This window comes from Ursus maritimus, unplaced genomic scaffold (assembly GCF_017311325.1).
Source record: "Ursus maritimus isolate PB19 unplaced genomic scaffold, ASM1731132v1 scaffold_31, whole genome shotgun sequence".
NCBI classification, from domain to species: Eukaryota; Metazoa; Chordata; class Mammalia; order Carnivora; family Ursidae; genus Ursus; species Ursus maritimus.
Window position 1 is genome coordinate 7,523,726 of NW_024425675.1, and position 10,618 is coordinate 7,534,343.

General features: G+C 40.1%; 1 long non-coding RNA gene across 1 annotated transcript; it reads right to left on the reverse strand.

Moving 5' to 3' along the window:
- Positions 1-6,767: 6,767 nt before the first annotated feature.
- Positions 6,768-7,738, reverse strand: LOC103656492. Its single transcript, XR_566629.1, has 3 exons — positions 7,702-7,738; positions 7,367-7,404; positions 6,768-7,105 (listed from the first exon to the last, which is right to left on the reverse strand). It is a non-coding gene; the product is annotated as an uncharacterized LOC103656492 (long non-coding RNA).
- Between the last annotated feature and the right edge of the window lie 2,880 nt (positions 7,739-10,618).

Below are 10,618 nucleotides of genomic sequence, written 5' to 3' on the forward strand. Positions count from 1 at the left end.
CCTAGACTCGGAATAAGAAGATGCACTGGCTAGAGACCTCACGCTTTCAAGATCAACATCACAGTGAGTCCCTTGTCCTTTCCTCTACGGTCCATATGTCACAGCCTGGGCCTCAGAGATCTGCAACCTGGAATTACCCTCAGGCATAGATAAATAGAAAAGCTTGCTCTCCCTGGACAAAGAACCAGGAAAGGGGCACCCCAGCAAGACCTAGTGGGGAGATCTACCCTAATCCATACCTGAGGCAGTGGCAGCCTCAATCATCAGCCACAGCAACCAAAACCCAATGTTTCCAGAATCACCCATCCATTTACACTGGGCAGCCCTACAGGAATTCAGTAAGAGCTGAGCAGAGCCACAATAATGAAGTCAACCAGAATAACATTGCAAGGACTCCGAAAACTAAATTTTCACTGAAACTATACCTCACAAAAATAGTCCAGGACCTAAATCTAACTAGGGGGGGCTGCTTATTAGAAGCCAAAATAAGATCAAAAGTCTCTAAGCATAGCATTCAAGATGTCCAGGATATCTCATATACTATTAGGTATCGATTTTACCTCCAAAAAATTAATTAATTAATTAATTAATTAGAAAATGATGGATGGTAACTAGACATGGTGGTGACCACTTTGTAGTGTATACAAATATCAGGTAACTGTGCTATATGCCTGAAATTTACATAATGTGATATACCATTTTATCTCGATTTTTTTAAATGTGCATATACAATCAAAATCACTCATCAAATGAAGAACCATGAGAAACACAAGTTGAGTGAGAAAAGACACTCATCTGACACCAACACTGAGATAAATCAGATAATGGGTTTCACTGAAAAGGATTTAAAAGTAACCATTGTAAAAATGGTTTCATAAACAATTATAAGTTCTCTTGAAATTTTTGAAAAAATAGAAAACCTTGGCAGGTAAGCTTTTTTTAAAAAAATTATTTATTTATTTGAGAGAGAGAGCGCGAGCATGAGCACAAGCACGGGGAGATGCAGAGGGAGAGAGAAAGGAAGAAGTAGACCCTCTGCTGAGTGGGAAGCCCAACACGGGGCTCAACCCCAAGCCCCTGGGATCATGACCCAAGCCTAAGGCAGATGCTTAACCAACTGAGCCACCCAGGCGCGCCAGCAAACAAGAAGAACCAAGTGGAAACTGCAAAATAAAATAACTGCAATAAAAAATTCACCGGATGAGCTCAGGGGTAAAGTGGGGATAACAGAATTAGTGAAGCTGAAGACAGATCAATAGAGTTTATTCTAAAAGAAGATAAACAAACAAAAAAACTTGTAATGAATAGATCTTTAGAACTTACAAGACAAAAATAAAAGTTAAAGAAAAACGTGCATCATTGAAGTGTCAGAACAAAAGGAAATAGCATAGGACCAAGAAGACATTCAAAGAAATAATGGCTGAAAACTTCCCCAATTTGGTGAAAGATTTAAAGGAACAGATCCAAGAAACGGAGCAAACCCAAATATCATAACTTCAAAGAGATTGCCACAAAAGACATCACAATTAAACTTCTGAAAACAAAAGATAAAAAAAATCTTAGTAACATTCAGAGAGAAATGGTATATTACCCATAGAGGGACACCAATTTGAACGAAAGCAGATTTCTCATTTGAAACCACGGAGGCCAGAAGGAAGTGACACAATATTTCTCAATTGCTAAAAGATACATGTCGTCAACTGTGATTTCTTCACCTGGCGACAACATGTTTTAGTAATGAAGGGGAAATAAAGACCTTCTCAAATGAAGGGAAACTAATTGAACTTGTCGGTAGCAGACCTACCCTTAAAAAATGACTAAAAAGAACACTCAAAATACGAAGAAATAATAGCAGAAGGAGGCTGGGAGGCTCGGACCTTCATAAGGGAAAAACGAACATCCAAATGAGTAAAGTTTAGGAGTAAATATAATGGACTATTCTTCACCTTCTGATATTCCTAAGTTACACGTTATGGTTAAAGCACAAATCGTAACACATCACCTTCTCATGTGGTGTTTAATGTATGCAAAGCAAATGCGAAAGATAATTATTTTTTCCAAATATTTTTAAAAGTGGGGAGAGTAAAGGGACCTAACTGGTTTCAAAACTTTAAGCAGTAAGTCATCAATACCAGTAGGCTGTGATAAAATAGATAGATAGATAGATAGATAGATAGATAGATAGATAGATGATAGATAGATGATAGATAGATAGATAGAGATACACACCTCAAAGAAAATTATATAAACAAAATACTCAAAACCATTATAAGTACATCAAAATATAATTCCAAAAAAATGTTCAAGTAGCCCACAATAAGACAAGAAAAAGGAAATAGAGAAACAGAGAACAAGCAGAAAATAAAAGAATAAAAATGGCAGACTTCTGTCCTAATACCAAAAATTACTTTACATGTAAATCATGAAAATACACCAATTAAAAAACAGTGATTGGCAGAGAGTATTTTAAAAATATGAACAACTAACTGTTGTCTGTAAGTAATGTCTATTAAAAATAAGTCTATGCATCAAAAAACAGCTTCAAATACATAAAACTAATAGATCTGAAAAGAGAAACAGACTGTTATAGTTGGAGACTTCGACACCCCACTCTCACCAGTGGATAGAACTACTAGACAGAACACCAACAAGGATACAGAATTCAATAATACCATCAACCAACAGGATCTAATTGACATTTACAGAACACTCCACCTAAGAGTAGCAGAATACAGATTAGTTTCAAGAGTCCCTGGAACATTCACCAAGATAGACCATATCATGATTTGTAAAACAAAGTTTAAAATGTAAGAGAATTGAAATCATATAGACTATATTCCTGACTATAATGGAAGTTAAACTAGATAAGTCAACAACAGAAGGACGACAGAAAAGCCTTTAAACACACGTAAATTAAACAATATACTTCTAAATAATCCATGGCTTAAAGAAAAATTCACAAAGGAAATTCTTTAAAGTACATAAAACTGAATAAAAATGAAAATACAACATATTAAAGTCTTGGAAACACATCTAAAACAATGCTGAGAGGGAAATATATAATCCTAATTGCTTATATTAGAAAAAAGGACAGTTCTCAAATCAAGAATCTAAGTTCCTATCTCAAGAAACTGGAAAAAAAAAGTGTAAAATAAACCCAAAGCAAGCAGAAGGAAGGAAATAGTAAAAATAGAGCAGAAATAAATGAAATTTTGGAAAGGAAACTAATAGAGAAAATTAAGGGAACAAAAAGCTGGTTCTTTGGGGAAAACCCAATTTCTAACAAGACAAAGATAAAAAGACAGAAGACACAAACCACCAATATCAGTAATGAAGCAGGGGAAACCACAACAGATCTTTCAACCATTAAAAGAATAATAAAGAATACCATGAACAATTTTATGATCATAAATTCAACAATTTAGAAGAAATAGACCAATTCCTCAAAAACCACAAGCTATCATAACTCAGCCCAGATTAAGTAGATAATTCGAATAGTCCTATAACACTAAAATGAATTGAACTTATAATTTCAAAGCTCCTGAAAAATAATTTCACTGGAGACTTTTACCAAACATTAAAAGAATTCACACCAATTTTAAAGAAAATTGAAGAGGAAAGAACACTTTGCAACTCATTTTATGAAGTCAGTATTACCCTGGTATCAAAACCAGACAAGATCAGGAAAGACACACAAAACAAAACAAAAACCTACAGATCAATATAGCTCATAAATTTGAATAAAATCCTCCACAAAATATTAGCAAATCAAATCCAGAAATGTATAAAAGGAATAGTATACTACCACCAAGAGGGATTACATATTAACAAGTTAAAGAAGAAAATTCACATGATCGTCAATTTATATAAAAAGAGCATTTGACATAATTCAACACCCAATTACGATAAAAACTTTCAATAAACTAGGAATGAAGGGGGATGTTGTCAACCGCATAAAGAGCATCTACAAAAATCCTGCAGCTACCATCATGCTTAATGGTTAAAGACTAAATGCTTTCCTCTCCAAGATGAGGAACAAGGCAAGGATACCTGCTCACCACCCTTACTCGCCATAGTAATGGAAGAGCTAGCTAGAGCAATAAGACAAGAAAAAGAAAAATATATATACAGATTGGAATGGAAAACATAAAACTCTTTATTTGCAGACGAGAAGATTGTCTACATGGAAACCCCCAAGAAATCCACAAAAAAACTTCTCAAACAAATAAATGAGTCCATTAAGGTCATAGGATACAAGATTAACACATAAAGGACTGTTCCATTTCTGTGTGCCAACAATGAACATGTTCAAACAAAATTAAAAGTGCAATACCATATGCAATTACTCCAAGAAAATTAAACACATACGTGTAACTCTAAAAAACATGTAAGGATCTGTATGCTTAAAATTACAAAATGTTCATTTTTTAAAAAATAAAAGACCTAAATAATTGGAGAGATATACCATGTTAATGGATTGGAAGATTCAATGTAATAAAGTTTTCGATTCTTCCTGAACTGACCTATAGGTGTGAAGCATTTCCTGTCAAAATCCTGGAAAAACGTTTTATATAAATGGGCAAGCTTGTTCTTAAACTTACATAGAAAGGAAGAGGCCCTAAAGTAATCCAAACAATTTTGAAAACAAAGAATAAAGGAGAAGGAATAATCACTCTCTGTGATATTAGGGTCTACTATATGCTATAATAACCAAGACAGTATAGTACTGGTGGACTGCTACATAGATCAGAACAGAAAAGAGGACCTAGAAACAGACCCACACAGATATGCCCATTTGATCTTTGACAAAGAAAAAAAAATAATTGAATAAAAGAAAGGCAGACTTTCAATAAATAAATAAATAAATAAAACTAGAACATTGGAAATCCATATAGGAAAAAAATAGACCTCAACCTAAATCTCATTCCTTATCCAAAAATGAATTCCAGGGTCTTCTGACTGGCTCAGTCGGTGGAGCATGTGACTCTTGATCTCAGTGTTGTGAGTTCAAGTCCCACATTGAGTGTAGAGATTACTTAGAAATAAAATCTTTTTTAAGAAATGAATTCAAAATCCATCATGGACTTAAATATAAATTGTAAAAATATAAAATTGGGGGGAAGAAAAGAACATTTTTAGGACCTAGGACTAGGGAAAGATTTTTTAGATTTGTTACCAAAAGCACAATCCAGAAAAAGAAAAATTTATAAATTGGACCACATCAAACCTTTAAAACCTTGCTCTGCGAGTGACCTTGTTAAGATGAAAAGACAAATTACAGAATGGAGAAAATATTTGCAAATCACATATCCAATAGAGGACTCATATCTAAAATATATTTAAAAGAACTCTCAAAGCGCAACATTCTAAAAAATCCAATTAGAAAACAGGCAAAAGACTTGCGTAGATTTCTTCACTGGAAAGGATACATACACTGCAAATAGGCCTATAAAAAGATGTTCAACATCATTAACCATTAGGGAAACTCAAATTAAAATCACAATGATATGTCGCTATGTACCTATTAAAATGGTAAAATTAAAAAGCAGTTACAACACCCAATGCTGGCAAGGATGAGGAAAAACTGAATTACTCATACATCGCTGGTGGGAATGTAAATGGCACAACCACTTTGGAAAATAGTTTGCAGTTTCTTTTAAAACTAAAAATGGGCTTACCATACAACCTGGCAGATGCACTCTTGGGCATTAATGGGGGGGGATTTATTTTTATGTAGAAACTCGTACAAAATTTAAAGCAGCTTTATTCATAAGAGCCAAAAAGTGGAGTGTCCTTCAGTGGGTGAATGGTTGCACAAACCGTGGTACCTAGAGGTCTTGGAATCCCATTCAGCAATAAAAAGGAACGGACTGTTGCTCCAAGCAATAAGCTGGTGAATTTCAAAGAAATTTATATATATGCAGTCTTCCAACTATTTCATTGGTCCCCCTCTCCCTGGTGGACATAAAAGAAAAAAGTGATAGGGACTGAACATGCCAAGCCTGAGTTTAAAGAAAGGTGGCCAGCGTCTTTGCAGATGACATGTGGGCATTGAGGAGCAAACAGGAGGGAAGGATGGGAAACCTGCATTGAGGAATGATCTGGAAGGAGCCGTGTAAGAAGGCAACAACCAGCTTTTAGTGCCTACATCATATAAAACACCAGACCACGTCCACCTGGGGGGAAAAAAGAAAAAAACTGGAAGGAGGAAGAAACTGAGAAAGAAAATCCTCAGGAGTCAGAGCTCAAGGGTCTGAGAAAGTCACAGAGGAAGAAGGAAAAGCAGGTCAAGCAGCCAGGTACCAGTCATAACAACTGTTACTATCTTACTGTGTGAGATACTCTCCTTTCAGTCAGAGACAGAAATAAGCATAAACTACTCTGGCCACCTGGATTATGTTACCATGTAATTGTTTGCCTAGAATTAAATGGTTTGAGGGACTAGGAGATCCCAGAACCTTGTTCCTTTGTACTCACTGTCTGAAATAAATTGTCCTGTTTGCCAATTTGCTTTTCCACAGAGAGAGGCTCCATCCTGTCTGAATTTTTTTCAAAAGTTTATTTCTGCATTTTAAAATTCATTTAAAGACTCTATTTAGCTGAGATGAGAGTAAAACCATTTAATGACTGAAGTTTGGAATCTAAGTAGATGAAATTATTTATGTAGATCTTTAGAAATACATGAGTGGCCTCCCTGGTTTCCTGTCGAGGGAAAGCTTATCGTTAAATATGCTTCCTACCGTTACCAAAACTGATGCAACACCCAGTTCAAATCTTCCACAGACCTTCATTTATATTTCCAAAAGCAGCAGCTCTTTTCTGCAAACAATGAACATACTTGTTATGGGTTTAAATTAGAATTCTTCATTTGGAATTTGTGAATATGGGGATATTCTGGGAAATGTCCAGAAAAAAATCCTGCCAAGGGTTCAGCAAACAGTTGCATAACCCTCTTTTTATCTGGGGTGTTGACCCAGCCATTCATTCCATGTTTGCTGTGGTGAGTTCAGCAAAGCTGGTTCCCAAGGCAACGGTAATCCCTGAACAGAGCCAGCTCCATTGGTGGTCAGTTACAACACGCTTTGTCCTGTCAGTGTCCTGCAACCTATTGAATGGAGAGACCGAAAACAAGCACCTTCAGTAAACATGACCTAATGAGGGCGGCGGCCTCCAACTAGCTGCAGTGAGCTGCCTGGAAGGCTCCGGAAGAACCCCATAAGGAGCCCAGACTCTGGCGGGGACAGAGGCGCCACCTCTCCCAGGAGTTCCTCTCGTAGAGAGTCTCTTAGTTAGGGGCTTGCATGGCATAAAACTACCCCATCCATCCCATCTCCAGGGCCAAGGAGTGATCTTTGGATTGACTGACCTTTTCGAACGACTTTGTCCAGCGATGAATTTGGGACTCTCAAAGGGAAACAGCTTATAGTTAGTTTCTTACCGAAGTCTATGAGGCGGAGGATGGGGAGGAGGCGAGCGAGAGCAGGGAGCACCCCCGCTGGACTCCAGCTGGGTGAGGGCAGGCACGTGCTGAGCAGGGACCGTGAGCATGTGACCCCTTCCTGCAGGGCCAGCAAGGGCAGAGGCAGCCTTCATTCTGCAGCGTGCTACCGGGCCCCTAGAACAGTGCGGTGTGGGAGGCCCTGGGACCCCATGCAAGGGTGTCTCTGAAAGTTCAGGACTCACTGGCCGTCGCAGACTTACTTGCATCGTTTCCGGGGCTCCCCTTCCATTCATATTTACTGAGCGAGTTGCACCCCACTGCGACGCTTTGACTGCTAATGTAATTCGCGCATGCGTCCAGATTGATAACAAGAGTCACGCGTGGAGCCCTTAGCCCAGACTTTGACTTGCATAACCGCTTAGTGCCTGATTTCTTTAAAATTCCTTTTGCCAAATCTCCCTCTCCAGACAGAGAGGAAAATCATTAATTTTATAAGGAGACCTATTAACAAGAAGAATTGATTTCAGTGTGAAAGCAGTTCTGACGGCGGCGCTCTGCTCAGGTCTGTTTACCTAAACCAGGGTGGACTGTGCGCATTTGTTACATTTAGAATCGCTTATAGCAGGGTGCCTCGTGGCTCAGTCGTTAAGCATCTGCCTTTGGCTCAGGGTGATCCCGGCGATTTGGGTTCGAGCCCCACATCAGGCTCCTCCCCTGGGAGCCTGCTTCTTCCTCTCCCAACCTCTGCTTGTGTTCCCTCTCTCGCTGGCTGTCTCTCTCTCTCTCTCTCTGTCAAATAAATAAATAAAATCTAAAAAAATCGCTTATAGTAGTGGTTCTCACCTGCCTGTGCTTCAGAACCATCTGGAAAACTTGGACGTACAGGTGCCAGGTCACATCACAGACGCATTCTGGTGGGGCGGGGACAGTCCAGATACGGGTATTTTTCATTAAGTGTTTCTGCTGTTTCTGATGCACGACTACATTTAAGAGCTAATAGTTGGTGTGATAAATCTGAGTCGCTCCTGGCTTTTCCGCTTCACCAGACGAAGATGGAGATCTACATTTTTTCCCCCATTAACTTTATTACCCTGACAAGGAATGGGAACTGTCTGTCCTGGAGGAAGAGGACCCACAGGGCTCCTCATTCAACACGTGTTTATTTGCCTCCTTGTTTGTTTTTTATGAATGGCATGAGGGTTTGTACTGATCAACTTTTTTAGTAAACCCAGTAAATGCGACCCTTCAGGAAGGGCCCAATACACATTTATCTGTTACTGTTGACTTCGGCCAACAGAGGAGAGAGGGAAGGAAGCGTACCTATTTGGGCTCTGGATTAAGAAGAAATACTGGTATTTATCAAGTCTTCTTACCCATACCAGGCACCATGCCAATGGTTTTTGCATATTATACTCCTTTAATCCTTACAATAACTTGGACCTCACTTACCTTCGGTGAGTTGTAATGCTAGACCCATTTTACAGGTGCGGATGTGGAGGCATGAAGAAGTCTAGCACTTTAAAGCCACACACCTAGTAAATGGCAGAACTGAGGTCAGAACCGGGATGAACAGTTCTGGAATCCTTTCTCAAGGGCTACCCTCTACCAGACCCAGTGACCTCAGGTTTGCCATGAAAACCCAGCCTTTTATGACTCTCCTGAGAACTTCCTTGTTCAACAATCTTGTCTTCCGTTTAACCCGGGTGAACGTATCATACCTATTGCTATAGAAGAATCCACGATAATCCGAATTCATTCACCCTCAGAAAAATAGGAAAAACCATTCTTCTTCTTCCATTTAATTGGTGTCTTAGGGGCGCCTGGGTGGCACAGTCGTTAAGCGTCTGCCTTCGGCTCAGGGCGTGATCCCAGCGTTATGGGATCGAGCCCAGCATCAGGCTCCTCCGCTAAGAGCCTGCTTCTTCCTCTCCCACTCCCCCTGCTTGTGTTCCCTCTCTCGCTGGCTGTCTCTATCTCTGTCGAATAAATAAATAAAATCTTAAAAAAAAAAATTGGCATCTTAGAGGACGATCTCAAAGTGTAGTCTTAGGTATAAGAATGGATGTGTGGATGGCAGTTGAGGATGGAAGAAGGTTAGGTCGCCCTGACCCTAACTCTTTATTCTGCATTGACTATTGTGCCTGGCTAACCTATAGGTTAGGTGGCAGCCTGGGTGAGGGCCAGGTTGTCTGCACGGCCTCCGAGCTGACTCTATAAAGCTATTCCAGGAGATCATTGGCAGCTCCAGCCCCATCCCCAACATGCACTGGGCCACATCTGCTTCCGTACCCATAAGTCACAACTCATTTCCACCATCGACAAGGAGCCACGCTCATTATTCTGCGATCGCTCTGTGATAAGTTGTATATTATTACTTATAATAAGCATATCACTGGCTAAAGGTTAGAATATCACTTCGTTGTGGTGGAATTTTCTTAAAAGATAAACAGGATGTAGAAACTTCTAGCATGCATGTCAACAACCACAGGAACGGCCACGATCAACCACGTGGGTGAGCTACCACCGCAGGGTGCCCATCACCATCCCTTCCGAGAAGCATTTGCGTGTTGGCCACAGCCAGCCCTCCCCACTGTTAAAAGTCACACCCCCTGTTCGCAAAGGAACCCTTAACAGTGATGCCTGGTTACACTTTCTCTCCAATCCAGACGTGCCAAAGAAAAAAGAACAGTGGCTTGCCACATTCGAGATGTTGCCAACCTCTGAAATGGTCCTTGAGATGGTCTTTGAGACCAGCTATGTGGGTCCCTGTGGCCTCACACAGTCCTGTAGATGAATGACCGCTGGCCGTCCCGTCCGCAGCCTGGTGGCACGCCGCAGTCTCCCTTGGGGCACTCCCCACTTCGGCACACCATTCCAAGAGCCTTGCTGTTGTTCATTACAACCCAGGGGAAGCCGAGAGAATGTCAAGCTCCTTGCTTCTCAGTATGGGTGCCCAGGCTCAGCCCTACTCAGGCCTGGGTAGCACCTTGGCTGGAGCCGGAGGCCCACCCTCATTGGCTGTATAAATTGACATGTGATTTGAATCAAAAATGGATACATGCATTGCAACTCCTTGCCTGGGCTTGCTTTGTATAGCACCCAGAACAGCGTCTGACTCATGTGGGCACCTAATAAGCACCATTCGATAACAATCTTTCTTGTCAAGCCTCAGAGCTT